Source organism: Cavia porcellus, unplaced genomic scaffold, assembly GCF_034190915.1.
Source record: "Cavia porcellus strain 051 isolate PalLab524CR breed Dunkin Hartley unplaced genomic scaffold, mCavPor4.1 scaffold_1, whole genome shotgun sequence".
Lineage (NCBI taxonomy): Eukaryota > Metazoa > Chordata > Mammalia > Rodentia > Caviidae > Cavia > Cavia porcellus.
This window is the reverse complement of record NW_026947484.1, coordinates 9,607,441-9,633,867: the sequence shown is the minus strand read 5'-3', so window position 1 is coordinate 9,633,867 and position 26,427 is coordinate 9,607,441.

Genomic DNA, 26,427 nt, shown 5'->3' with positions numbered 1-26,427 from the left:
GTTAGGGTTAGGGGTTGGGTTAGGTTTATGGTTAGAATGTTAGGGTTAGGGTTAAGGTTAGGTTTAGGGTAAGGCTTAGGTTTAGGTTTAGCATTAGTTTTAGGGTTCTCATTTCAGTTAGTGTTAGGGTTAGGGTTAGGTTTAGGGTTAGAGGGTTGGATGTTTAGGGTTAGCTTATGGTTATGGTTATGTTTAGAGGGTTGGGGTTAGCGTTATTGTTAGGTTTAGAGGGTTAGGTTTGGTCTTAGGGTCAGGGTTAGTGTTAGGATTAGAGGTTAGTTTTAGTGTTAGGGTTAGAGTTAGGGTTATGGTTAGGGTCAGAGGGTTAGAGGTTACGTTTAGGGTTCGGGTTAGGGTTCGGGTTAGAGGCTTAGAGATAGGGTTAGTGTTAGAGTGTTAGTTTTAGGGTTAGGGTTCGGTTTAGGGTTAGGGTTAGAGTTGTTGATAGAGTGTTAGAGGTTTAGGGTTTGGATTAGTGTTAGGGATATGGTTAGCATTAGAGGGTTATTGTTAGGATAAGGGTTAGTGTTAGCGTTCACGTTAGAAGATTATGGTTAGACTTATGGTTAGAGGGTTAGGGTTAGGGTTCGGGTTAGGGTAAGGCTTAAGGTTAGCGTTAGGCTTAGGGTTAGGTTTAGGGCTAGTGTTAGACAATTGGATGGTTAGGGTTAGGTTTATGGTTATGGATACGATTAGGGTTAGAGTTAGAGTTACTGTTACTGTTAGGGTTAGGGTTAAGGTTTGTGTTAGGGTTTAGTGTTAGGGTTAGTGTTAGGGCTAGGGTTAGTGTTAGGTGTTAGGGTTAGCGTTATGATTAGAGTTACAGTTAGGGTTAGATTTAGTTTCAGGGTTAGGTTAGGTTTAGGGTTAGGTTTGTTGTAAGTGTAAGGTTTAGGTTAAGGTTTAGTTTTACAGTTAGGCTTATTGTTAGGGTTAGGTTTATGGTCAGGTTTAGTGTTAGTGTTAGGGTTAGGGTTAGGGTTAGAGTAATTGTTAGGGTTAGGTTTAGTGTTAGGGTTAGGGTAATGGTTCGGGTTAGGATTAGGTTTGGGTGACCCTTGGGTTTAGGATTATCGTTAGGCTTAGGGTTAGGATTAGAGAGTAAGTGTTAGGGTTATGTTTAGAGACTTATAAGATTAGGGTAAGGTTTAGGGTTAAGGTTAGGTTTAGAGGGTTATGGTTAGGTTTAGTGTTAGGGTTTGAGGGTTAGTATTAGTGTTAGCGTTAGAGGGTTAGGGCTAGGGATAGGGTTAGGGTTAGGGTTAGAGTCAGGTTTAGTTTTAGGGTTAGAGTTAGGTTTAGGGTTAGGGTTATGGTTACTTTTAGGTTTAGGGTTCGGTTTAGGTTTATGGTTATGGTTAGGGTTAGTGTTAGTCTTAGCGTTAGGGTTAAGGTTAGTGTTAGGGTTAGGGTTAGGGTTAGGGTTAGTGTTAGGGTTAGGCTAACAGTTCGGGTTAGGATTAGGTTTGGGTGACCCTTGGGTTTAGGATTATCGCTAGGCTTAGGGTTAGGATTAGAGAGTAAGTGTTAGGGTTATGTTTAGAGACTTATAGGGTTAGGGTTAGGTTTAGGGTTAAGGTTAGGGTTAGAGGGTTATGGTTAGGGTTAGTGTTAGTGTTTGAGGGTTAGTATTAGTGTTAGGGTTAGAGGGTTAGGGCTAGGGATACTGTTAGGGTTACGGTTAGAGTTACGTTTAGTTTTAGGTTTAGAGTTAGGGTTAGGGTTTAGGGTTAGGGTTAGGGTTAGGGTTAGGGTTACGGTTACTTTTAGGTTTAGGGTTAGGTTTAGGTTTATGGTTATGGTTAGGGTTAGTGTTAGTCTCAGGTTTAGAGCATTATTGGGTTAGGGGTAGGGATAGGCTTAGGGTTAGGGGATTAGGGTTATGGTTAAAGTTAGGTTTAGGGTAATGCTTAGGTTTAGGATTAGGCTTAGTGTTACGGATAGCAGTAAGGTTAGTATTACGGTTAGGGTAAAGGTTAGGTTTAGGGTTAGAGGGTTGGATGTTTAGGGTTAGCTTATGGTTATGGTTAGTTTTAGAGGGTTGGGGTTAGCGTTAAGGTTAGGGTTAGAGGGTTAGGGTTGGTCTTAGGGTCAGGGTTAACGTTAGGGTAAGAGGTTAGTTTTAGTGTTAGCGTTAGTGTTAGGGTTATGGTTCGGGTTACAGGCTTTGAGTGTTAGGTGTAGGGTTTGGGTTCGGGTTTGGGTTGGAGGCTTAGGGATATGGTTAGGGTCAGAGTGTTAGTTTTAGGGTTAGGGTTAGGTTCAGTGTTAGGGTTAGGTTTAGAGTGTTCGAATGTTAGGGTTCGGGTTAGTGTTAGGGATATGGTTAGCATTAGAAGGTTATTGTTAGAATTAGGGTTAGGGTTAGGGTTCACGTTAGAGGATTATAGTTAGACTTATGGTTACAGGGTTAGGGTTAGGGTTCGGGTTATGGTAAGGATTTGGTTTAGGACGAGGGTTAGACGATTGGATGGTTAGTGTTAGTGTTATGGTTATGGATAGGGTTAGGTTTACGGTTAGGTTTCGATTTAGGGTTACTGTTACTGTTAGGGTTAGGCTTAAGGTTTGTGTTAGGGTTTACTGTTAGGGGTAGTGTTAGGTGTAAGGGTTAGTGTTAGGGTTAGAGTTACCGTTAGGCTTAGATTTAGTGTTAGTGTTAGGCTAGGTTTAGGTTTAGGTTTGGAGTAAGGGTAAGGTTTAGGTGTAGGGTTAGGTTTAGGGTTAGGGTTAGGTTTGTGGTTATGTTTAGGGTGAGAGTGTTAGGGTTAGTGTTTTGGTTAGGGGTAGGTTTATGGTTTGGGTTAGTGTTAGTGTTAGGGTTAGGTTAGAGATAGAGTAAGTGTTAGGTTTACGGTTAGTGTTTGGGTTAGGGTAACGGTTAAGGTTTAGGATTAGGTTTGGGTGTCGGTTGAATTTAGGGTTATGGTTAGGCTTAGGGTTAGGATTAGAGGGTAAGTGTTAGGGTTATGTTTAGAGAGTTAGAGAGTTAGGGTTAGGGTTGGGGTAAGGTTAGGGTTAGGGAATTACGGTTAGGGTTAGTGTTAGGGTTTGAGGGTTAGTATTGGTGTTAGGGTTAGAGGGTTAGGGCTAGGGATAGTGTTAGGGTTAGGGTGAGAGTTAGGTTTAGTTTAGAATTAGGGTTAGGGTTAGGGTTTAGGGTTAGGGTTAGGGTTAGTTTTAGTGTTAAGGTTAGGGTTAGGGTTAGGGTTAGGGCTAGGGTTAGGGTTAGGGTTAGGGTTAGGGTTAGTTTTAGGTTTAGGATTAGGTTTTGGGTTTGTGTTAGGGTTAGGTTTATGGTTACGTTTAGGATTAGTGTTAGGGTTAGAGTGTTAGAGGGTTAGGGTTAGGGGTAGGGTGAGGCTTAGGGTTAGAGGGTTAGGGTTAGGGTTAATTTTAGGTTTAGGGTAAGGCTTAGGTTTAGGATATGGGTTAGTGTTAGCGTTAGCGTTACGGTTAGTATTATGGTTAGGTTTAGGGTTAGGTTAGGGTTAGAGGGTTGGTTGTTTAGGATTAGCGTTATGGTTATATTTAGGTTTAGAGGGTTGCCGTTAGTGTTAGGGTTAGGTTTAGAGGGTTAGTGTTGGTCTTAGGGTTAGGGTTAGCATTAGGTTTAGAGGTTAGGTTTAGTGTTATGGTTAGCGTTACAGTTATGGATAGGGTTAGAAGGTTAGAGTTTTAGGTTTAGGGTTCTGTTTAGGATTAGGGTTAGAGGCTTAGGGATAGCGTTAGGGTTAGAGTGATAGTTTTATGGTTAGGGTTAGAGGGTTAGAGTGTTAGGGTTCTGGTTAGTGTTAGGGATATGCTTAGCATTAGAGGGTTATTGTTAGGATTAGGGTTAGGTTTAGGGTTCACGTTACAGGATTATGGTTATATTTATGGTTAGAGGGTTATGGGTTGGGTTCGGTTTAGGTTTAGGGTTAGGGTTAGGGCTAGGGTTAGAAGATTGATGGTTAGTGTTAGGGTTATGGTTATGGATAGGGTTAGGTTTAGAGTTAGAATTACTGCTACTGATAGGGTTAGGGTTAAGGTTTGTGATAGGGTTTAGGTTTAGGGTTCATGTTAGGGCTAGGGTTAGTGTTAGGTGTTAGGGTAGGGTTAGGGTTAGAGTTACAGTTAGGGTTATATTTAGTGTTAGGGCTAGGTTAGGTTTAGGGTTAGGGTTTGGGTAAGGTATAGGTTAAGGGTTAGGTTTAGGGTTAGGGTGAAGTTTAGGTTTAGGTTTGGGGTTACGTTTAGGGTGAGAGTGTTAGGTTTAGGGTTATGGTTAGGGTTAGTTTTATGGTTAGGTTTAGTGTTAGTGTTAGTGTTAGTGTTAGTGTTAGGGTAATGGTTAGAGTAAGTGTTAGGGTTAGGGTTAGTGTTATGGTTAGGGTAACGGTTAGGGTTAGGATGAGATTTGGGTGACTGCTGGGTTTAGGGTTATGATTAGGCTTAGGGTTATTATTAGAGGGTAAGTGTTAGTGTTATGTTTAGAGAGTTAGAGTTTTAGGGTTAGGGTTAAGGTTAGGGTTAGAGGGTTACGGTTAAGGTTAATGTTAGGGTTTGAGGGTTAGTATTAGTGTTAGGGATAGAGGGTTAGGGCTAGGGATAGGGTTAGGGTTAGGGTTAGAGTTAGGGTTAGTTTTAGTGTTAGGGTTTTGGTTAGGGTTTAGGGTTAGGTTTAGGGTTAGGGTTAGGGTTAATTTTAGGTTTACGGATATGGTTAGCGTTAGTGTTAGTTTTAGGGTTAGGTTTATGGTGAGGGTTAGGGTTAGTGTTAGTGTTAGGGTTAGAGCGTTAGAAGGTTAGGGTTAGGGGTTTGGTTAGGCTTATGGTTAGAATGTTAGAGTTAGGGTTAAGCTTAGGTTTAGTGTAAGGCTTAGGTTTAGTATTAGGTTTAGTGTTAGGGTTAGCGTTTCGGTTAATATTAGGGTTAGTGTTAGGTTTAGGTTTCGAGGTTTGGGTGTTTAGGGTTAGCTTATGGTTATGGTTATGTTGAGAGGGTTGGGGTTAGCGTTAGGGTTAGGTTTAGAGAGTTAGGTTTAGTCTTAGGGTCAGTGTTAGCGTTAGGATTAGAGGCTAGGTTTAGTGTTACGGTTAGAGTTAAGGTTATGGTTAGGGTCAGAGGGTTAGAGTTTACGTTTAGGGTTCGGCTTAGGGTTCCGGTTAGAGGCTTAGAAATATTGTTAGGGTTAGAGTGTTAGTTTTAAGGTTAGGGTTAGGTTTAGGGTTAGGGTTAGAGTTGGTGATAGATGGTTAGAGTTTTAGGGTTCGGATTAGTGTTAACGATATGGTTAGCGTTAGAGGGTTATTGTTAGGATAAGGGTTAGTGTTTGCGTTCACGTTAGAGGATTATGGTTAGACTTATGGTTACAGGGTTAGGGTTAGGGTTCGGGATAGGGTAAGCCTAAGGGTTAGCGTTAGGCTTAGGGTTACGTTTAGGGTTAGTGTTAGACAATTGGATGGTTAGGGTTAGGGTTATTGTTATGGATAGGGTTAGGGTTAGAGTTAGAATTACTGTTACTGTTAGGGTTTAGCTTAAGGCTTGTGTTAGGGTTTAAGGTTAGGGTTAGTGCTAGGGCTAGGGTTAGTGTTAGGTGTTAGGGTTAGGTTTATGGTTAGAGTTACAGTTAGGGTTAGATTTATTGTTCGATTTACTTTAGGTTTAGCGTTAGGTTTGGCGTAAGGGTAAGGTTTAGGTTAAGGTTTAGGTTTAGGGTTAGGGTTATTGTTAGGGTTTGGTTTATGGTTAGGTTTAGTGTTAGTGTTAGGGTTAGTGTTAGGGTTAGAGTAAGTGTTAGGGTTCGGGTTAGTGTTAGGGTTAGGGTAATGGTTCGGGTTAGGATTAGGTTTGGGTGACCCTTGGGTTTAGGGTTATGGTTAGGCTTAGGGTTAGGATTAGAGGGTAAGTGTTCGGGTTATGTTTAGAGACATATAGGGTTAGGGTTAAGGTTAGGGTTAGAGGGTTCCCGTTAGGGTTAGTGTTAGGGTTTCAGGGTTAGCATTAGTTTTAGGGTTAGAGGGTTAGGCCTAGGGATAGTGTTATGGTTAGGGTTAGAGTTATGGTTAGGTTTAGGGTTAGGGTTAGGATTAGGGTTTAGGGTTATGGTTAGGATTAGGGATAGTTTTACGGTTAGTGTTAGGGTTTGGGTTAGTGTTAGTGTTAGGTTTAGGTGTATGGTTAGGGTTAGTGTTAGTGTTGGGGTTAGAGCGTAAGAGGGTTAGGGTTAGGTTTATGGTTAGGTATAGGGTCAGGCTCAGGTTTAGGATTAGGGTTAGTGTTAGGGTTAGCGTTTCGGTAGGTATTAGGGTTAGGGATAGTGTTATGTTAGAGTTAGAGGGTTGGTTGTTTAGTATTAGGGTTATGGTTATGTTTAGATTTAGAGTGTTAGTATTAGGGTCAGGGTTAGCGTTAGGGTTAGAGGTTACGTTTAGTGTTAGGTTTAGGTTAAAGGTTATGGATAGGGTTAGAGGGTGAGATTGTTAGTTTTAGGGTTCTGGTTAGGGTTAGGGTTAGAGGCTTAGGGATAGTGTTAGGGTTAGAGTGATAGTTTTAGGGTTATGATTAAGTTTAGGGTTAGGTTTAGGGTTAGGGTTAGAGGGTTAGAGTGTTAGGGTTCTGGTTAGTGTTAGGGATATGGTTAGCATTAGAGAGTTATTGTTAGTATTAGGGTTAGGGTTAGGGTTCACTTTAGAGGATTATTGTTAGACTTATGGTTAGAGGGTTATGGTTTTGTTCTGGGTTAGTGTAAGGGTTACGGTTAGGGCTAGGGTTAGAAGATTGGATGGTTAGTGTTAGGGTTATGGTTATGGATAGGGTTAGGGTTAGAGTTAGAGTTACATTTACTGTTAGGGTTAGGGTTAAGGTTTGTGATAGGGTTTAGGTTTAGGGTTCATGTTAGGGCTAGGGTTAGTGTTAGGTGTTAGGGTGGGCTTAGGTTTAGAGTTACAGTTAGGGTTAGATTTAGTGTTAGGGCTAGGTTAGGTTTAGGGTTCGGGTTGGGGTAAGGGTAAGGTTTAGGTTAAGGGTTAGGTTTACGTTTAGGGTGAGGGTTAGGGTTAGGTTTGGGGTTACGTTTAGGGTGAGAGTTTTAGGGTTAGGGTTATGGTTAGGGTTAAGTTTATGGTTAGGTTTAGTGTTATTGTTAGAGGTAGGGTTAGAGGAAGTGTTAGGGTTAGGGTTAGTATTAGGTTTAAGGTAACTTTTAGGGTTATGATGAATTTTGAGTGATGCCTGGGTTTAGGGTTATGGTTAGGCTTAGGGTTAGGATTAGAGGGTAAGTGTTAGTGTTATGTTTAGAGAGTTAAAGTGTTAGGGTTAGGGATAAGGTTAGGGTTAGAGGGTTACGTTTGAGGTTAGTGTTAGGGTTTGAGGGTTAGTATTAGTGTTAGGGATGGAGGGTTAGGGCTAGGGCTAGGGTTAGGGTTAGTGTTAGAGTTAGGGTTAGTTTTAATGTTAGGGTTTGGGTTAGGGTTTAGGGTTAGGTTTAGGGTTAGGGTTAGGGTTAGTTTTAGGTTTAGGGTTAGGGTTAGTTTTATGGTGAGGTTTAGGGTTAGTGTTAGTGTTAGGGTTAGCGTTACGGTTAGTATTAGAGTTAGGGTTAGTTTTAGGGTTAGAGGGTTGGATGTTTAGGGTTAGCTTATGGTTATGGTTAGGTTTAGAGGGTTGGGGTTAGCGTTAGCATTAGGTTTAGAGGGTTAGGGTTGGTCTTAATGTCAGGCTTAGCGTTAGGGTTAGGGTTAGGGTTAGGGTTAGTGTTAGGATTAATGTTCTTGTTATGGTTAGGGTGACAGGGTTAGAGTGTTAGGGTTCTGGTTAGTGTTAGCGATATGCTTAGCATTAGAGGGTTATTGATAGGATTATTATTAGGGTTCGGGTTACAGTAAGGGTTAGGTGAGGGCTAGGGTTAGACGATTGGATGGTTAGTGTTAGGGTTATGTTTATGGGTATGTTTAGGGTTAGAGTTAGAGTTACTGTTACTGTTAGGGTTAGGTTTAAGGTTTGTGTTAGCGTTTAGGGTTAGGGTTAGTGTTAGTGCTAGGGTTAGTGTTAGGTGTTAGTGTTAATCTTAGGGTTAGAGTTACAGTTAGGTTTAGATTTAGTGTTAGAATTAAGTTAGATTAAGGGTTAGGGTTGGGGTAAGGTTAAGGTTTAGGTTACGGGTTAGGTTTAGGGTTAGGGTGAAGTTTAGGGTTAGGTTTGGTGTTATGCTTAGGGTGAGAGTGTTAGGGTTAGGGTTCTGGTTAGGGTTAGTTTTATGGTTAGGGTTAGTGTTAGTGTTAGGGATAGGGTTAGGGTTAGAGTAACTGTTAGGGTTAGGGCTAGTGTTTGGGTTAGGGTAACGGTTGGGGTTAGGATTGGGTTTGGGTGACGGTTGGGTTTAGGGTTATGGTTAGGCTTAGGGTTAGGATTAGAGGGTAAGTGTTAGGGTTATGTTTAGAGAGTTAGAGGGTTAGGTTTAGGGTTGTTGTTAAGGTTAGCTTAGAGTGTTACGGTTAGTGTTAGGGTTAGTGTTTGTGGGTTAGTATTAGTGTTAGGGTTAGTCGGTTAGGGCTAAGGATATGGTTAGGGTTAGGGTTAGAGTTAGGGTTAGTTTTAGGGTTAGGTTTAGGGTTGTGTTAGGGTTTAGGGTTAGGGTTATGGTTAATTTTAATGTTAGGGTTAGGGTTAGCGTTAGTGTTAGGGTTAGGGTTAGGTTTAGGGTTGGGTTTGGGTTAGGATTAGGTTTGGGTTTAGTGTTAGTTTTAGGGTTAGAGCGTTAGAGAATTAGGGTAAGGGATAGTGTTAGGCTTAGGGTTAGAGGGTTAGGGTTAGGGTTAAGGTTAGGTTTAGGGTAAGGCTTAGGTTTAGGATTAGGTTTAGTGTTAGGGTTAGCGTTACAGTTAGTATTAGGGTTAGGGTTAGGTTTAAGTTGAGGGTTAGAGGGTTGGATATTTAGTGTTAGGGTTATGGTCCTGTTTAGCTTTAGAGGGTTGGGATTAGTGTTACGGTAAGATTTAGAGGTTTAGGGTGGGTCTTAGGCTCAGGGTTAGCGTTAGGATTAGAGGTTAGGTTTAGTGTGAGTGTTAGGGTTATGTTAATGGTTAGGGTCAGAGGGTTAGAAGTTAGGTTTAGGGTTCCCGTTAGGGTTACTGTTAGAGGTTTAGGGATAGGGTTAGTGTTAGAGTGTTAGTTTTAGGTTTAGTGTTAGGTTTAGTGTTAGGGTTATGGTTATGGTTAGAGGGTTAGAGTGTTAGGTTTAGGGTTTGGGTTAGGGTTAGGGTTCGAGGCTTAGGAATATGGTTATGGTTAGGGTGTTAGTTTTAGTATTAGTGTTAGGTTCAGGGTTAGGGTTAGGGTTAGGTTTAGAGGATTAGGATTCGGGTTAATGTTAGGGACATGGTTAGAATTAGAGGGTTATTGTTAGGATTAGGGTTAGGGTTCATGTTAGAGGATTATAGTTAGAGGGTTATGGTTATAGATTATGGTTATAGTTAGAGATTATGGTTAGAGGGTTAGGGTTAGGGTTCGGGTTAGGGTAAATGTTAGGTTTAGGGCTAGGGTTAGACGATTGGATGGTTAGTATTAGGGTTATGGTTATGGATAGGGTTAGGGTTAGGGTTAGTGTTAGATTTAGGGTTACTGTTACTGTTAGTGTTAGGGTTAAGGTTTGTGTTAGGGTTTAGTGTTAGGGCTAGTGTTAGGATTAGGGTTATGGTTAGGGTTAGGGTTAGTTTTAGGTTTAGAATTAGGGTTTGGGTTAGTGTTAGGGTTAGGTTTATGGTTACGTTTAGGGTCAGTGTTAGTGTTAGGATTAGAGAGTTAGAGGGTTAGGGTTAGGGTTAGGGTGAGGCTTAGGGTTAGAGGGTTAGGGTTAGGGTTAAGGTTAGGTTTAGGGTAAGTCTTAGGTTTAGGATTAGGTTTAGCGTTAGCGTTAGCATTACGGTTAATATTAGGGTTAGGTTTAGGGTTAGGTTAGGGTTAGAGGGTTGGTTGTTTAGGATTAGCGTTATGGTTATATTTAGGTTTAGAGGGTTGCCCTAAGCGTTAGGGTTAGGTTTAGAGGGTTAGTGTTGTTCTTAGGGTCAGAGTTAGCATTAGGGTTAGAGGTTAGATTTAGTGTTACAGTTAGGGTTAGAGTTATGGATGGGGTTAGAGGGTTAGAGTGTTAGGCTTAGGGTTCTGTTTAGGGTTAGGGTTAGAGGCTTCGGGATAGTGGTAGGGTTAGAGTGATAGTTTTAGGTTTAGGGTTAGGGTTAGAGGGTTAGAGTGTTAGGGTTCTGGTTAGTGTTAGGGATATCCTTAGCATTAGAGGGTTATTGTTAGGATTAGGGTTAGGTTTAGGTTTCACGTTTCAGGATTATGGTTAATCTTATGGTTAGAGGGTTTTGGTTTGTGTTCGGGTTAGGGTAAGAGTTAGGGTTAGGGCTAGGTTTAGAAGATTGGATGGTTAGTGTTAGGGTTATGGTTATGAATAGGGTTAGGGTTACAGTTAGAGTTACTGTTACTGTTAGGGTTAGGGTTAAGGTTTGTGATAGGGTTTAGATTTAGGGTTCATGTTAGGGCTAGGGTTAGTGTTAGGTTTAGGGTAGGGTTAGGTTTAGAGTTACAGTTAGGGTTAGATATAGTGTTAGGGCTAGGTTAGGTTTAGGGTTAGGGTTGGGGTAAGAGTAAGGTTTAGTTTAAGGGTTAAGTTTAGGGTTAGGTTGAGGGTTAGGTTTAGGTTTGTGGTTACGTTTAGGGTGAGACTGTTAGGGTTAGGGTTATGGTTATGGGTTAGGTTTATGGTTAGGTTTAGTGTTAAGGTTAGGGTTAGGGTTAGGATTAGGGTTAGAGAGAGTGTTAGGGTTACGGTTAGTGTTAGGCTTAGGGTAACGGTTAGGGCTAGGATGACGTTTGGGTTACGGCTGTGTTTAGGGTTATGATTAGGCTTAGGGTTAGGATTAGAGGGTAAGTGTTAGTGTTATGTTTATAGAGTTAGAAGTTTAGGGTTAGGGTTATGGTTAGGGTTAGAGGGTTATGGTTAGGGTTAATGTTAGGGTTTGAAGGTTAGTGTTAGGTTTAGAGTTAGGGTTAGTTTTAGTGTTAGGGTTTGGGTTAGGGATTAGGGTTAGGTTTAGCGTTAAGGTTAGGGTTAATTTTAGGTTTAGGGTTAGGGTTAGGGTTAGTGTTAGGGTTAGGGTTAGGTTTATGGTGTGGGTTAGTGTTAGTGTTAGTGTTAGGGTTAGAGCATTAGAGGGTTAGGGTTAGGGGTTGGGTTACGTTTATGGTTAGAATGTTAGGGTTAGGGTTAAGGTTTGGTTTAGGGTAAGGCTTAGGTTTAGGATTATGGTTAGTGTTAGGGTTAGTGTTTTGGTTAGTATTAGGGTTAGGGTTAGGTTTAGGGTTAGAGGGTTGGATGTTTAGGGTTAGCTTATGGTTATGGTTATGTTTAGAGGTTTGGGGTTGGCGTTAGTTTAGGTTTAGAGGGTTAGGTTTGGTCTTAGGGTCAGGTTTAGCTTTAGGATTAGAGGTTAGGTTTAGTGTTAGGGGTAGAGTTAGGGTTATGGTTAGGGTCAAAGGTTTAGAGGTTACGTTTACGGTTCTGGTTAGGGTTCGGGTTAGAGACTTAGAGATAGGGTTAGTGTTAGAGTGTTAGTTTTAGCGTTAGGGTTAGGTTTAGGGTTAGGGTTAGAGTTGTCGATAGAGGGTTAGAAGTTTAGGGTTTGGATTAGTGTTAGGGATATGGTTAGTGTTAGAGGGTTATTGTTAGGATAAGGGTTAGTGTTAGCATTCACGTTAGAGGATTATGGTTAGACTTATGGTTAGAGGGTTAGGGTTAGGGTTCGGGTTAGGGTAAGGCTTAAGGTTAGCATTAGGCTTAGGGTTAGGTTTAGGGCTAATTTTAGACAGTTGGATGGTTAGGGTTAGGTTTATGGTTATGGATACGGTTAGGGTTAGAGTTAGATCTAGGGTTAGGGTTAGGGTTAGGGTTAGGGTTAGGGTTAGTTTTAGAATTAGGGTTAGGGTTAGGATTTAGAGTTAGGGTTAGGGTTAGTTTTAGTGTTATGTTTAGGTTTAGGGTTAGGGTTAGGTTTAGGTTTAGGATTAGGGTTAGTGTTAGTGTTAGGGTTAGAGCGTTAAAGGCTTAGGGTTAGGGATAGGGTTAGGCTTAGGCTTAGAGTGTTAGGGTTAATTTTAGGGTTAGGGTTAGGTTTAGGTTTTGGGTTAGGGTTAGGGTTAGTGTTAGGGTTATGGTTATGGTTAGTGTTAGAGGGTTAGGGTTAGGGTTAGTGTTAGTGTTAGTGTTAGGATTAGAGCATTAGAGGGTTACGTTTAGGGATAAAGTGAGGCTTAGGGTTAGAGGGTTATGGTTAGGGTTAAGGTTAGGTTTAGTGTAAGGCTTAGGTTTAAGTTTAGGGTTAGTGTTAGGGTTAGCATTATGGTTAGTATTAGGGATAGTTTAGGGTTAGGTTTAGGGTTAGAGGGTTGGATGTTTAGGGTTAGGGTTATGGTTATGGTTAGGTTAGTGTTTGTGTTAGGGTTAGGGTTAGCATTATGGTTAGTATTAGGGTTAGGTTTAGGATTAGGTTTAGGGTTAGAGTGTTGGATGTTTATGGTTAGGGTTATGGTTATGGTTAGGTTTAGAGGGTTGGGGTTAGCGTTAGGCTTAGGTTTAGAGTCGTAGGGTTGGTCTTAGGCTCAGGGTTAGCATTAGGATTAGAGGTTAGGTTTAGTGTTAGGGTTAGGGTTAGGGTTAGGGTTATGGTTATGGTTAGTGTCAGAGGGTTAGAGGTTACGTTTAGGGTTCGGGTTAGGGTTAGGCTTTAAAGCTTAGGGATAGCGTAAGGGGTAGAGTGTTAGTTTTAGGTTTAGTTTTACGTTTAAGGTTAGGGATAGAGGGTGAGAGGGGTAGGGTTCGGATTAATTTTAGTGATATGGTTAGAGTTAGAGGGTTATTGTTAGGATTAGTGTTAGGGTTAGGGTTCACGTTAGAGGATTATGGTTAGACTTATGGTTAGAGGGTTAGGGTTAGTGTTCGGGTTAGGGTAAGGGTTAGGTTTAGGGTTAGGTTTAGGGTTAGGTTTAGGGTTAGCATTAGTCTTAGGGTTAGGTTTAGGGCTAGTGATAGACGATTGGATGGTTAGTGTTAGGGTTATGGTTATGGATAGGGTTAGGGTTAGAGTTAGAGTTACTGTTACTGTTAGGGTTAGGGTTAAGTTTTGTGTTAGGATTTAGGGTTAGGGTTAGAGTTAGGGCTAGGGTTAGTGTTAGGTGTTAGGCTTAGGGTTAGGGTTAGAGGTACAGTTAGGGTTTAATTTATTGTTAGCTTTAGGTTAGGTTTAGGGTTAGTGTTGGGTTAGGGTTAGGGTTATGGTTAGGGTTAGGGTTAGGGTTAGGGTTAGGTTTAGGGTTGGGTTTGGGTTAGGGTTAGGGTTGGGTTTAGTGTTAGTGTTAGGGTTAGAGCATTAGAGGATTAGGGTAAGGGATAGTGTTAGGCTTAGGGTTAGAGGGTTATGGTTAGGGTTAACGTTAGGTTTAGGGTAAGGCTTAGGTTTAGGATTAGGTTTAGTGTTAGGGTTAGCATTACGGTTAGTATTAGGGTTAGGGTTAGGGTTAAGTTGAGGGTTAAAGGGTTGGATATTTAGGGTTAGGGTTATGGTCTTAGTTAAGTTTAGAGGGTTGAGGTTAGTGTTAGGGTTAAATTTATAGGGTTAGGGTTGGTATTAGGGACAGGGTTAGTGTTAGGTTTAGAGGTTAGGTTTAGTGTTAGGGTTAGTGTTAGGGATATGGTTAGAGTTAGAGTGTTAGAGTGTTAGGTTTAGGGATCGGGTTAGGTTAGGCTTAGAGGCTTAGGGATAGGGTTAGCGTTAGAGTGTTATTTTTAGGGTTAGGGTTAGGGTTAGGTTTAGGCTTAGGGTTAGGCTTAGATGGTTGGAGGGTTAGGGTTCGGGTTAGTGTTTGGGTTATGGTTAGCATTAGAGTGTTATTGTTTGGATTAGGGTTAGTGTTAGGGTTCACGTTGGAGGATTATAGTTAGACTTATGGTTAGAGGGTTAGGGTTAGGGTTCGGGTTAGGGTAAGATTTAGGGTTAGGTCTAGGGTTAGACGATTGGATGGTTAGTGTTAGGGTTATGGTTATGGATAGGGTTAGGGTTAGAGTTAGAGTTACTGTTACTTTTAGGGTTAGGGTTAAGTTTTGTGTTATGGTATAGGGTTAGGGTTAGTGTTAGGGCTAGGTTTAGTGTTAGGTGTTAGTGTAAGGGTTAGGGTTAGAGTTATAGTTATTGTTAGATTTAGTGTTAGGGTTAGGTTAGCTTTAGGGTTTGGGTTGAGGTAAGGGTAATGTTTAGTTTAAGGGTTAGGTTTAGGGTTAGGCTTATGGTTAGGGTTAGTTTTATCGTTAGGGTTTGTGTTAGTGTTAGTGTTAGGGATAAGGTTAGAGTAAGTGTTAGGTTTCGGGTTAGTGTTTGTGATAGGGTAACGGTTAGGGTTAGGATTAGGTTTGGGTGACGGTTAGGGTAAGGTTAGGGTTAGGATTAGGGTTAGGTTTAGGGTTAGAGTAAGTGTTAGGGTTAGGGTTAGTGTTTGGGTTAGGGTAACGGTTAGGGTCAGGATTAGGTTTGGGTGGCGGTAGGGTTTATGGTTATGGTTAGGGTTAGGGTTAGGATTAGAGGGTAAGTGTTAGGTTTATGTTTAGAGAGTTATAGGGTTAGGGTTAGGGTTGGGGTTAAGGTTAGGGTTAGAGGGTTATGGTTAGGGTTAATGTTAGGGTTTGATGATTAGTATTAGTGTTAGGATTAGAGGTTTTAAGCTAGGGATAGGGTTAGGGTTAGGGTTAGATTTGGGTTTAGTTTTAGGGTTAGGGTTAATTTTAGGGTTTAGGGTTAGGTTCAGGGTTAGGGTGAGTGTTAGGGTTAGGTTTGGGGTTACTTTTAGGGTGAGAGTGTTAGAGTTAGGGTTATGGTTAGGGTTATTTTTATGGTTAGGGTTAGTGTTAGTGTTAGGTTAGGGTTAGGTTTAGGGTTAGTTTTAGGTTTAGGGTTAGGGTTAGTGTTTGTGTTAGGTTTAGAGCATTAGAGGCTTAGGGTTAGGGATTAGTTTTGGTTTAGGCTTAGAGGGTTAGGTTTAGGGATAGTGTTAGGGTGGCTTAGAGTTGGGTTTAGTTTTAGGGTTACGGTTAGGTTTAGTTTTTATGGTTAGGGTTAGGGTTAGTTTTAGTGTTAGGGTTATGGTTAGGGTTACTGTTAGGGTTAGGGTTAGGTTTAGGGTTAGGGTTAGTGTTAGGGTTAGGTTTAGAGCGTTAATGGGTTAAGGTTAGGGATATGGTTAGGCTTAGGGTTAGGGTTAGGGTTAGTGTTAGCGTTACGGTTAGGTTTAGGTTTTGGGTTAGGATTAATGTTAGTGTTAGGCTTAGAGCATTAGAGGGTTACGGTTAGGGTTAGGGTTAGGCTTAGGGTTAGAGAGTTAGGGTTAGGGTTAATGTTAGGTTTAGTGTAAGGCTTAGGTTTAGGATTAGGGTTAGTGTTAGGTTTACCATTAAGGTTATTATTGGGGTTAGGGTTAAGGTTAGGTTTCGGATTAGATGATTGAATGTTTAGGGTTAGTGTTATTGATATGGTTAGGTTTAGAGGGTTGGGGTAAGCATTAGTGTTAGGTTTAGAGGGTTATTGTGGGTCTTAGGTTCAGGTTTAGCGTTAGGATTAGAGGTTAGGTTTAGTGTGAGGGTTAAGGTTAGGCTTATATTTAGTGTCAGAGGGTTAGAGATTAGGATAAGGGTTTGGGTTAGGGTTAGGGCTAGGGTTAGACGATTGGATGGTTAGTGTTAGGGTTATGTTTATGGATAGGGTTAGGGGTAGAGTTAGAATTACTGTTACTGTTAGGGTTAGGTTTAAGGTTTGTGTTAGGATTTAGGGTTAGGGTTAGGGTGAGGGCTAGGGTTAGTGTTAGGTGTTAGTGTTAGTGTTAGGGTTAGAGTTACATTTAGGTTTAGATTTAGTGTTAGGGTTAGGTTAGCTTTAGGGTTAAGGTTGGAATAAGGGTGAGGTTTAGGTCAAGTGTTAGGTTTAGGGTTAGAGTGAGGGTTAGCGTTAGGTTTGGGGTTTCATTTAGGGTGAGAGTGTTAGGGTTAGGGTTATGGTTAGGGTTAGGTTTATGGTTAGGGTTAGTGTTAGTGTTAGGGTTAGGGTTAGAGTAAGTGTTAGGGTTAAGGTTAGTGTTGGGTTTATGGTAACGGTTAGGGTTAGGTTTAGGTTTGGGTGACGCTTGGGTTTAGGGTTATCATAAGGCTTAGGGTTAGGATTAGAGGGTAAGTGTTAGGGTTATGTTTAGAGAGTTAGAGGGTTAGGGTTACGGTTGAGGTTAAGGTTAGCTTAGAGTGTTACAGTTAGGTTTAGGGTTAGTGTTTGAGGGTTAGTATTAGTGTTAGGGTTAGAGGGTTAGGGCTAGGGCTAGGGTTAGGGTTAGAGTCAGGGTTAGTTTTAGGGTTAGGGTTAAGGTTTAGGGTTAGGGTTAGGGTTAGGGTTAGTTTTATTGTTATGGTTAGGGTTAGGTTTAGGGTTAGTGTTAGGGTTAGGGTTAGGTTTATGGTTAGGGTTAGGGTTAGTGTTAGTGTTAGGGTTAGAGCGTTAGAGTGTTAGGGTTATGGATAGGGTTAGGCTTAGGGTTAGAGTTTTATGGTTAGTGTTATGGTTAGGGTTAGGTTAGGGTTAGGGTTAGGGTTAGAGGGTTAGAGGGTTAGGGTCCGGGTTAGTGGTAGGGATATGGTTAGCAGTAGAGGGTGATTGTTAGGATTAGGGTTAGGGTTAGGGTTCATGTTAGAGGATTATAGTTAGACTTATGGTTAGAGGGATAGGGTTAGGGTTCGGGTTAGGGTAAGATTTAGGGTTAGGGCTAGGTTTAGACGATTGGATGGTTAGTGTTAGGGTTATGGTTATGGATAGGGTTAGGGTTAGAGTTAGAGTTACTGTTACTGTTAGGGTTAAGTTTTTTGTTAGAGTTTAGGGTTAGGGTTAGTGTTAGGGGTAGGGTTACGGTTAGGTTGGGGTTAGAGTTACAGTAATTGTTAGATTTAATGTTAGGGTTAGGTTAGTTTGATGGTTAGGGTTGGGGTAAGGGTAAGGTTTAGGTTAAGGTTTAGGTTTGGGGTTAGGGTGAGGGTTTGGGTTAGGGTTAGGTTTGGGGTTACGTTTTGGGTGAGAGTGTTAGATTTAGGGTTATGGTTAGGGTTAGGTTTATGGTTAGGGTTAGTGTTAGTGTTAGGGTTAGGGTTAGGGTTAGAGTAAGTGTTAGCGTTAGGGTTAGTGTTTGGGTTAGGGTAACGGTTAGTGTTAGGATTAGGTTTGGGTGACAGTTGGGATTAGGGTTATGGTTAGGCTTAGGGTTAGGATTAGAGGGTAAGTGTTAGGGTTATGTTTAGAGAGGTATAGGGTTAGGTTTAGGGTTGTGGTTAAGGTTAGGGTTAGAGGGTTACAGTAAGGGTTAGTGTTAGGGTTTGAGTGTTAGTTTTATTGTTAGCGTTAGAGGGTTAGGGCTAGGGATAGGGTTAGGGTGGCTTAGAGTTGGGCTTAGATTTAGGGTTAGAGTTAGGTTTAGTTTTTATGGTTAGGGTTAGGGTTAGTTTTAGTGTTAGGGTTATACTTAGGGTTAGTGTTAGGTTTAGGGTTAGGTTTAGGGTTAGGGTTACTGTTAGGTTTAGGTTTCGATCGTTAGAGGTTTAGGGTTAGGGAAATGGTTCGGCTTAGGGTTAGGGTTAGGTTTAGGTTTAGGGTTAGGGTTAGTGTTAGTGTTATTGTTAGAGCGTTAGGGTGTTAGGGTTAGGGATAGGGTTAGGCTTAGGGATAGAGGGTTAGGGTTAGGGTTAAGGTTAGGTTTAGTGTAAGGCTTAGGTTTAGGATTAGGTTTAGTGTTAGGGTTAGCATTAAGGTTATTATTGGGGTTAGTGTAAGGGTTAGGTTTAGGATTAGAGGATTGAATGTTTAGGGTTAGGGCTATGGTTATGGTGAGGTTTAGAGGCTTGGGGTAAGCATTAGGGTTAGGTTTAGAGGGTTAGGGTGGGTCTTAGGTTCAGGGTTAGCGTTAGGATTAGAGGTTAGGTTTAGTGTGAGGGTTAGGGTTAGGGTTATGTTTAGTGTCAAAGGGTTAGAGATTAGGGTTAAGGTTCCGGTTAGGGTAAGGGTTAGGGTTAGGGCTAGGGTTAGACGATTGCAAGGTTAATGTTAGGGTTATGTTTGTGGATAGGGTTATGGTTAGAGTTAGAATTACTGTTACTGTTAGGGTTAGGTTTTTAGGTTTGTGTTAGGGTTTAGAGTTAGGTTTAGGGTGAGGGCTAGGGATAGTGTTAGGTGTTAGTGTTAGGGTTAGGGTTAGAGGCTTAGGGTTAGGGTTAAGGTTAGGTTTACGGTTAGAGGGTTAGATGTTTAAGGTTAGGATTTTGGTTATGGTTAGTTTTAGAGGGTAGGGGTAAGCGTTAGGGTTAGGTTTAGATGGTTAGATTGGGTCTTATGATCAGGGTTAGCGTTAGGTTTAGTGGTTAGGTTTAGTGTTAGGGTTAGGGATAGGGTTATGGTTACGGTTAGAGTGTTAGAGTGTTAGGTTTAGGATTCTGTTTAGGGTTAGGGTTACAGGCTTAGGGATAGGGTTAGGGGTAGAGTGTTATTTTTAGGGTTAAGGTTAAGTTTAGTGTTAGGGTTAGGGTTAGGGTTAGAGGGTTAGAGTGTTAGGGTTCGGGTTAGTGTTAGGGATATGGTTAGCATTAGAGGTTTATTGTTATGTTTAGTGTTAGGTTTATGGTTCACATTAGAGGATTATGGTTAGACTTATGGTTAGAGGGTTAGGGTTTGGGTTTGGTTTAGGGTAAGGGTTAGGGTTAGTGCTAGGGTTAGAAGATTGGATGGTTAGTGTTAGGGTTATGATTATGGATAGGGTTAGGGTTAGGGTTAGGGTTAGGGTTAGGATAAGGTTTAGGGTTAGGATGAGTTTTGGGTGACGCCTGGCTTTAGGGTTATGGTTAGGCTTATGGTTAGGATTAGAGGGTAAGTGTTAGGGTTATGTTTTGAGAGTTAGAGGGTTAGAGTTAGGGATAATGTTAGGGTTAGAGTGTTACGGTTAGGGTTAGTGTTAGTGTTTGAGGGTTAGTATTAGTGTTAGTGAGAGGGTTAGGGCTAGGGATAGGGTTACGGTTAGGGTTAGAGTTAGGGTTAGTGTTAGGGTTAGGGTTAGGGTTAGGGTTTAGGGTTAGGGTTAGGGTTACAGTTAGGGTTAGTTTTAGGTTTAGTGTTAGGGTTAGTGTTCGGGTTAGGGTTAGGTTTATGGATAGGTTTAGGGTTAGTGTTAGTCTTAGGTTTAGAGCGTTAGAGGGTTAGGTTTAGGGGTAGTGTTAGGCTTAGGGTTAAAGTGTTAGATTTAGGGTTAAGGTTAGGTTTAGGGTAAGGCTTAGGTTTAGGATTAGGGTTATTGTTAGGGTTAGCGTTACGGTTAGTATTCGGGTTAGGGTTACGTTTAAGGTTAGAGGATTGGATGTTTAGGGTTAGCTTATGGTTATGCTTAGGTTTAGAGGGTTGTGGTTAGCGTTAGGTTTAGGTTTAGGGTTAGGGTCCGGTTTGGGGTTACGTTTAGGATGATAGTGTTACGGTTAGGGTTAGGTTTATGGTTAGGGTTAGTGTTAGTGTTAGTGTTAGGGTTAGGGTTAGAGTAAGTGTTAGAGTTAGGGTTAGTGTTTGGATTAGGGTAATGCTTAGGGTTAGGATTAGGTTTGGGTGACGGTTGGGTTTAGGGTTATGGTTAGGCTTAGGGTAACGATTAGAGTGTAAGTGTTAGGGTTATTTTTAGAGAGTTAGAGGGTTAGGGTTACGGTTGGGGTTAAGGTTAGCGTTAGAGGGTTACGGGTAGGTTAGTGTTAGGGTTTGAGGTTAGTATTAGTTTTAGTGTTAGAGGGTTAGTGCTAGGGATAGGGTTAGAGTTATGGTTAGTGTTAGGTTTAGTTTTTGGGTTAGAGTTAGGGTTACGGTTTAGTGTTAGGGTTAGGGTTAGGTTTAGTTTTACGGTTAGTGTTAGGGTTTGGGTTAGTGTTAGGGTTAGGGTTTGGTTTAGGGTTAGTGTTAGTGTTAATGTTAGGGTTATGTTTAGGTTTAGGTTTGGGTTACTGTTAGGGTTAGAGCGTTAGAGGGTTAGGATTAAGGATAGGGTTAGGGTTAGGGTTAGGGTTAGTGTTAGGTTTATGGTTATGGTTAGTGTCAAAGGGTTAGAGGTTACGTTTAGGGTTCGGCTTAGGGTTAGGGTTTAAAGCTTAGGGATAGCGTAAGGGGTAGAGTGTTAGTTTTAGGTTTAGTTTTAAGTTTAAGGTTAGGGATAGAGGGTGAGAGGGGTAGGGTTCGGATTAGTTTTAGTGATATGGTTAGAGTTAGAGGGTTATTGTTAGGATTAGGGTTAGGGTTAGGGTTCACGTTAGAGGATTATGGTTAGACTTATGGTTAGAGGGTTAGGGTTAGTGTTCGGGTTAGGGTAAGGGTTAGGTTTAGGGTTAGGTTTAGGGTTAGGTTTAGGGTTAGCATTAGTCTTAGGGTTAGGTTCAGGGCTAGTGATAGACGATTGGATGGTTAGTGTTAGGGTTATGGTTATGGATAGGGTTAGGGTTAGAGTTAGAGTTACTGTTACTGTTAGGGTTAGGGTTAAGTTTTGTGTTAGGATTTAGGGTTAGGGTTAGAGTTAGGGCTAGGGTTAGTGTTAGGTGTTAGGATTAGGGTTAGGGTTAGAGTTACAGTTAGGGTTTAATTTATTGTTAGCTTTAGGTTAGGTTTAGGGTTAGTGTTGGGTTAGGGTTAGGGTTATGGTTAGGGTTAGGGTTAGGGTTAGGTTTAGGGTTGGGTTTGGGTTAGGGTTAGGGTTGGGTTTAGTGTTAGTGTTAGGGTTAGAGCATTAGAGGATTAGGGTAAGGGATAGTGTTAGGCTTAGAGTTAGAGGGTTATGGTTAGGGTTAACGTTAGGTTTAGGGTAAGGCTTAGGTTTAGGTTTAGGGTTAGTGTTAGGGTTAGCATTACGGTTAGTATTAGGGTTAGGGTTAGGGTTAAGTTGAGGGTTAAAGGGTTGGATATTTAGGGTTAGGGTTATGGTCCTAGTTAAGTTTAGAGGGTTGAGGTTAGTGTTAGGGTTAAATTTATAGGGTTAGGGTTGGTATTAGGGACAGGGTTAGCGTTAGGTTTAGAGGTTAGGTTTAGTGTTAGGGTTAGTGTTAGGGATATGGTTAGAGTTAGAGTGTTAGAGTGTTAGGTTTAGGGATCAGGTTAGGGTTAGGCTTAGAGGCTTAGGGATAGGGTTAGCGTTAGAGTGTTATTTTTAGGGTTAGGGTTAGGGTTAGGTTTAGGCTTAGGGTTAGGCTTAGATGGTTGGAGGGTTAGGGTTCGGGTTAGTGTTTGGGTTATGGTTAGCATTAGAGTGTTATTGTTTGGATTAGGGTTAGTGTTAGGGTTCACGTTAGAGGATTATAGTTAGACTTATGGTTAGAGGGTTAGGGTTAGGGTTCGGGTTAGGGTAAGATTTAGGGTTAGGTCTAGGGTTAGACGATTGGATGGTTAGTGTTAGGGTTATGGTTATGGATAGGGTTAGGGTTAGAGTTAGAGTTACTGTTACTTTTAGCGTTAGGGTTAAGTTTTGTGTTATGGTATAGGGTTAGGGTTAGTGTTAGGGCTAGGTTTAGTGTTAGGTGTTAGTGTAAGGGTTAGGGTTAGAGTTAAAGTTATTGTTAGATTTAGTGTTAGGGTTAGGTTAGGTTTAGGGTTTGGGTTGAGGTAAGGGTAAGGTTTAGTTTAAGGGTTAGGTTTAGGGTTAGGCTTATGGTTAGGGTTAGTTTTATCGTTAGGGTTTGTGTTAGTGTTAGTGTTAGGGATAAGGTTAGAGTAAGTGTTAGGTTTCGGGTTAGTGTTTGTGATAGGGTAACGGTTAGGGTTAGGATTAGGTTTGGGTGACGGTTAGGGTAAGGTTAGGGTTAGGATTAGGGTTAGGGTTAGGGTTAGAGTAAGTGTTAGGGTTAGGGTTAGTGTTTGGGTTAGGGTAACGGTTAGGGTCAGGATTAGGTTTGGGTGACGGTAGGGTTTATGGTTATGGTTAGGCTTAGGGTTAGGATTAGAGGGTAAGTGTTAGGTTTATGTTTAGAGAGTTATAGGGTTAGGGTTAGGGTTAGGGTTAAGGTTAGGGTTAGAGGGTTATGGTTAGGGTTAGTGTTAGGGTTTGATGATTAGTATTAGTGTTAGGATTAGAGGTTTTAGGCTAGGGATAGGGTTAGGGTTAGGGTTAGATTTGGATTTAGTTTTAGGGTTAGGGTTAATTTTAGGGTTTAGGGTTAGGTTCAGGGTTAGGGTGAGTGTTAGGGTTAAGTTTGGGGTTACTTTTAGGGTGAGAGTGTTAGAGTTAGGGTTATGGTTAGGGTTATTTTTATGGTTAGGGTTAGTGTTAGTGTTAGGTTAGGGTTAGGTTTAGGGTTAGTTTTAGGTTTAGGGTTAGGGTTAGTGTTTGTGTTAGGTTTAGAGAATTAGAGGCTTAGGGTTAGGGATTGGTTTAGGTTTAGGCTTAGAGGGTTAGGTTTAGGGATAGTGTTAGGGTGGCTTAGAGTTGGGTTTAGTTTTAGGGTTACGGTTAGGTTTAGTTTTTATGGTTAGGGTTAGGGCTAGTTTTAGTGTTAGGGTTATGGTTAGGGTTACTGTTAGGGTTAGGGTTAGGTTTAGGGTTAGGGTTAGTGTTAGGGTTAGGTTTAGAGCGTTAGAGGGTTAAGGTTAGGTATATGGTTAGGCTTAGGGTTAGGGTTAGGGTTAGTGTTAGCATTACGGTTAGGTTTAGGTTTTGGGTTAGGGTTAATGTTAGTGTTAGGGTTAGAGCATTAGAGGGTTACGGTTAGGGTTAGGGTTAGGCTTAGGGTTAGAGAGTTAGGGTTAGGGTTAATGTTAGGTTTAGTGTAAGGCTTAGGTTTAGGATTAGGGTTAGTGTTAGGTTTACCATTAAGTTTATTATTGGGGTTAGGGTTAAGGTTAGGTTTCGGATTAGATGATTGAATGTTTAGGGTTAGTGTTATTGATATGGTTAGGTTTAGAGGGTTGGGGTAAGCATTAGTGTTAGGTTTAGAGGGTTATTGTGGGTCTTAGGTTCAGGTTTAGTGTTAGGATTAGAGGTTAGGTTTAGTGTGAGGGTTAAGGTTAGGCTTATGTTTAGTGTCAGAGGGTTAGAGATTAGGATAAGGGTTTGGGTTAGGGTTAGGGCTAGGGTTAGACGATTGGATGGTTAGTGTTAGGGTTATGTTTATGGATAGGGTTAGGGGTAGAGTTAGAATTACTGTTACTGTTAGGGTTAGGTTTAAGGTTTGTGTTAGGGTTTAGGGTTAGGGTTAGGGTGAGGGCTAGGGTTAGTGTTAGGTGTTAGTGTTAGTGTTAGTGTTAGGGTTAGAGTTACATTTAGATTTAGATTTAGTGTTAGGGTTAGGTTAGCTTTAGGGTTAAGTTTGGAATAAGGGTGAGGTTTAGGTCAAGTGTTAGGTTTAGGGTTAGAGTGAGGGTTAGGGTTAGGTTTGGGGTTTCATTTAGGGTGAGAGTGTTAGGGTTAGGGTTATGGTTAGGGTTAGGTTTATGGTTAGGGTTAGTGTTAGTGTTAGGGTTAGGGTTAGAGTAAGTGTTAGGGTTAAGGTTAGTGTTGGGTTTATGGTAACGGTTAGGGTTAGGTTTAGGTTTGGGTGACGCTTGGGTTTAGGGTTATCGTAAGGCTTAGGGTTAGGATTAGAGGGTAAGTGTTAGGGTTATGTTTAGAAAGTTAGAGGGTTAGGGTTAGGGTTGAGGTTAAGGTTAGCTTAGAGTGTTACGGTTAGGTTTAGGGTTAGTGTTTGAGGGTTAGTATTAGTGTTAGGGTTAGAGGGTTAGGGCTAGGGCTAGGGTTAGGGTTAGAGTCAGGGTTAGTTTTAGGGTTAGGGTTAAGGTTTAGGGTTAGGGTTAGGGTTAGGGTTAGTTTTATTGTTATGGTTAGGGTTAGGTTTAGGGTTAGTGTTAGGGTTAGGGTTAGGTTTATGGTTAGGGTTAGGGTTAGTGTTAGTGTTAGGGTTAGAGCGTTAGAGTGTTAGGGTTATGGATAGGGTTAGGCTTAGGGTTAGAGTTTTATGGTTAGTGTTATGGTTAGGGTTAGGTTAGGGTTAGGGTTAGGGTTAGAGGGTTAGAGGGTTAGGGTCCGGGTTAGTGGTAGGGATATGGTTAGCAGTAGAGGGTGATTGTTAGGATTAGGGTTAGGGTTAGTGTTCATTTTAGAGGATTATAGTTAGACTTATGGTTAGAGGGATAGGGTTAGGGTTCGGGTTAGGGTAAGATTTAGGGTTAGGGCTAGGGTTAGACGATTGGATGGTTAGTGTTAGGGTTATGGTTATGGATAGGGTTAGGGTTAGAGTTAGAGTTACTGTTACTGTTAGGGTTATTTTAAGTTTTGTGTTAGAGTTTAGGGTTAGGGTTAGTGTTAGGGGTAGGGTTACGGTTAGGTTGGGGTTAGAGTTACAGTAATTGTTAGATTTAATGTTAGGGTTAGGTTAGTTTGATGGTTAGGGTTGGGGTAAGGGTAAGGTTTAGGTTAAGGTTTAGGTTTGGGGTTAGGGTGAGGGTTTGGGTTAGGGTTAGGTTTGGGGTTACGTTTAGGGTGAGAGTGTTAGATTTAGGGTTATGGTTAGGGTTAGGTTTATGGTTAGGGTTAGTGTTAGTGTTAGGGTTAGGGTTAGGGTTAGAGTAAGTGTTAGCGTTAGGGTTAGTGTTTGGGTTAGGGTAACGGTTAGTGTTAGGATTAGGTTTGGGTGACGGTTGGGATTAGGGTTATGGTTAGGCTTAGGGTTAGGATTAGAGGGTAAGTGTTAGGGTTATGTTTAGAGAGGTATAGGGTTAGGTTTAGGGTTGTGTTTAAGGTTAGGGTTAGAGGGTTACAGTAAGGGTTAGTGTTAGGGTTTGAGTGTTAGTTTTATTGTTAGCGTTAGAGGGTTAGGGCTAGGGATAGGGTTAGGGTGGCTTAGAGTTGGGCTTAGATTTAGGGTTAGGGTTAGGTTTAGTTTTTATGGTTAGGGTTAGGGTTAGTTTTAGTGTTAGGGTTATACTTAGGGTTAGTGTTAGGTTTAGGGTTAGGTTTAGGGTTAGGGTTACTGTTAGGTTTAGGTTTCGATCGTTAGAGGTTTAGGGTTAGGGAAATGGTTCGGCTTAGGGTTAGGGTTAGGTTTAGGTTTAGGGTTAGGGTTAGTGTTAGTGTTACTGTTAGAGCGTTAGGGTGTTAGGGTTAGGGATAGGGTTAGGCTTAGGGATAGAGGGTTAGGGTTAGGGTTAGGGTTAAGGTTAGGTTTAGTGTAAGGCTTAGGTTTAGGATTAGGTTTAGTGTTAGGGTTAGCATTAAGGTTATTATTGGGGTTAGTGTAAGGGTTAGGTTTAGGATTAGAGGATTGAATGTTTAGGGTTAGGGCTATGGTTATGGTGAGGTTTAGAGGCTTGGGGTAAGCATTAGGGTTAGGTTTAGAGGGTTAGGGTGGGTCTTAGGTTCAGGGTTAGCGTTAGGATTAGAGGTTAGGTTTAGTGTGAGGGTTAGGGTTAGGGTTATGTTTAGTGTCAAAGGGTTAGAGATTAGGGTTAGGGTTCCGGTTAGGGTAAGGGTTAGGGTTAGGGCTAGGGTTAGACGATTGCAAGGTTAATGTTAGGGTTATGTTTGTGGATAGGGTTATGGTTAGAGTTAGAATTACTGTTACTGTTAGGGTTAGGTTTTTAGGTTTGTGTTAGGGTTTAGAGTTAGGTTTAGGGTGAGGGCTAGGGTTAGTGTTAGGTGTTAGTGTTAGGGTTAGGGTTAGAGGCTTAGGGTTAGGGTTAAGGTTAGCTTTAGGGTTAGAGGGTTAGATGTTTAAGGTTAGGATTTTGGTTATGGTTAGTTTTAGAGGGTAGGGGTAAGCGTTAGGGTTAGGTTTAGATGGTTAGATTGGGTCTTATGATCAGGGTTAGCGTTAGGTTTAGTGGTTAGGTTTAGTGTTAGGGTTAGGGATAGGGTTATGGTTACGGTTAGAGTGTTAGAGTGTTAGGTTTAGGATTCTGTTTAGGGTTAGGGTTACAGGCTTAGGGATAGGGTTAGGGGTAGAGTGTTATTTTTAGGGTTAAGGTTAAGTTTAGTGTTAGGGTTAGGGTTAGGGTTAGAGGGTTAGAGTGTTAGGGTTCGGGTTAGTGTTAGGGATATGGTTAGCATTAGAGGTTTATTGTTATGTTTAGTGTTAGGTTTATGGTTCACATTAGAGGATTATGGTTAGACTTATGGTTAGAGGGTTAGGGTTTGGGTTTGGTTTAGGGTAAGGGTTAGGGTTAGTGCTAGGGTTAGAAGATTGGATGGTTAGTGTTAGGGTTATGATTATGGATAGGGTTAGGGTTAGGGTTAGGGTTAGGGTTAGGGTAAGGTTTAGGGTTAGGATGAGTTTTGGGTGATGCCTGGATTTAGGGTTATGGTTAGGCTTATGGTTA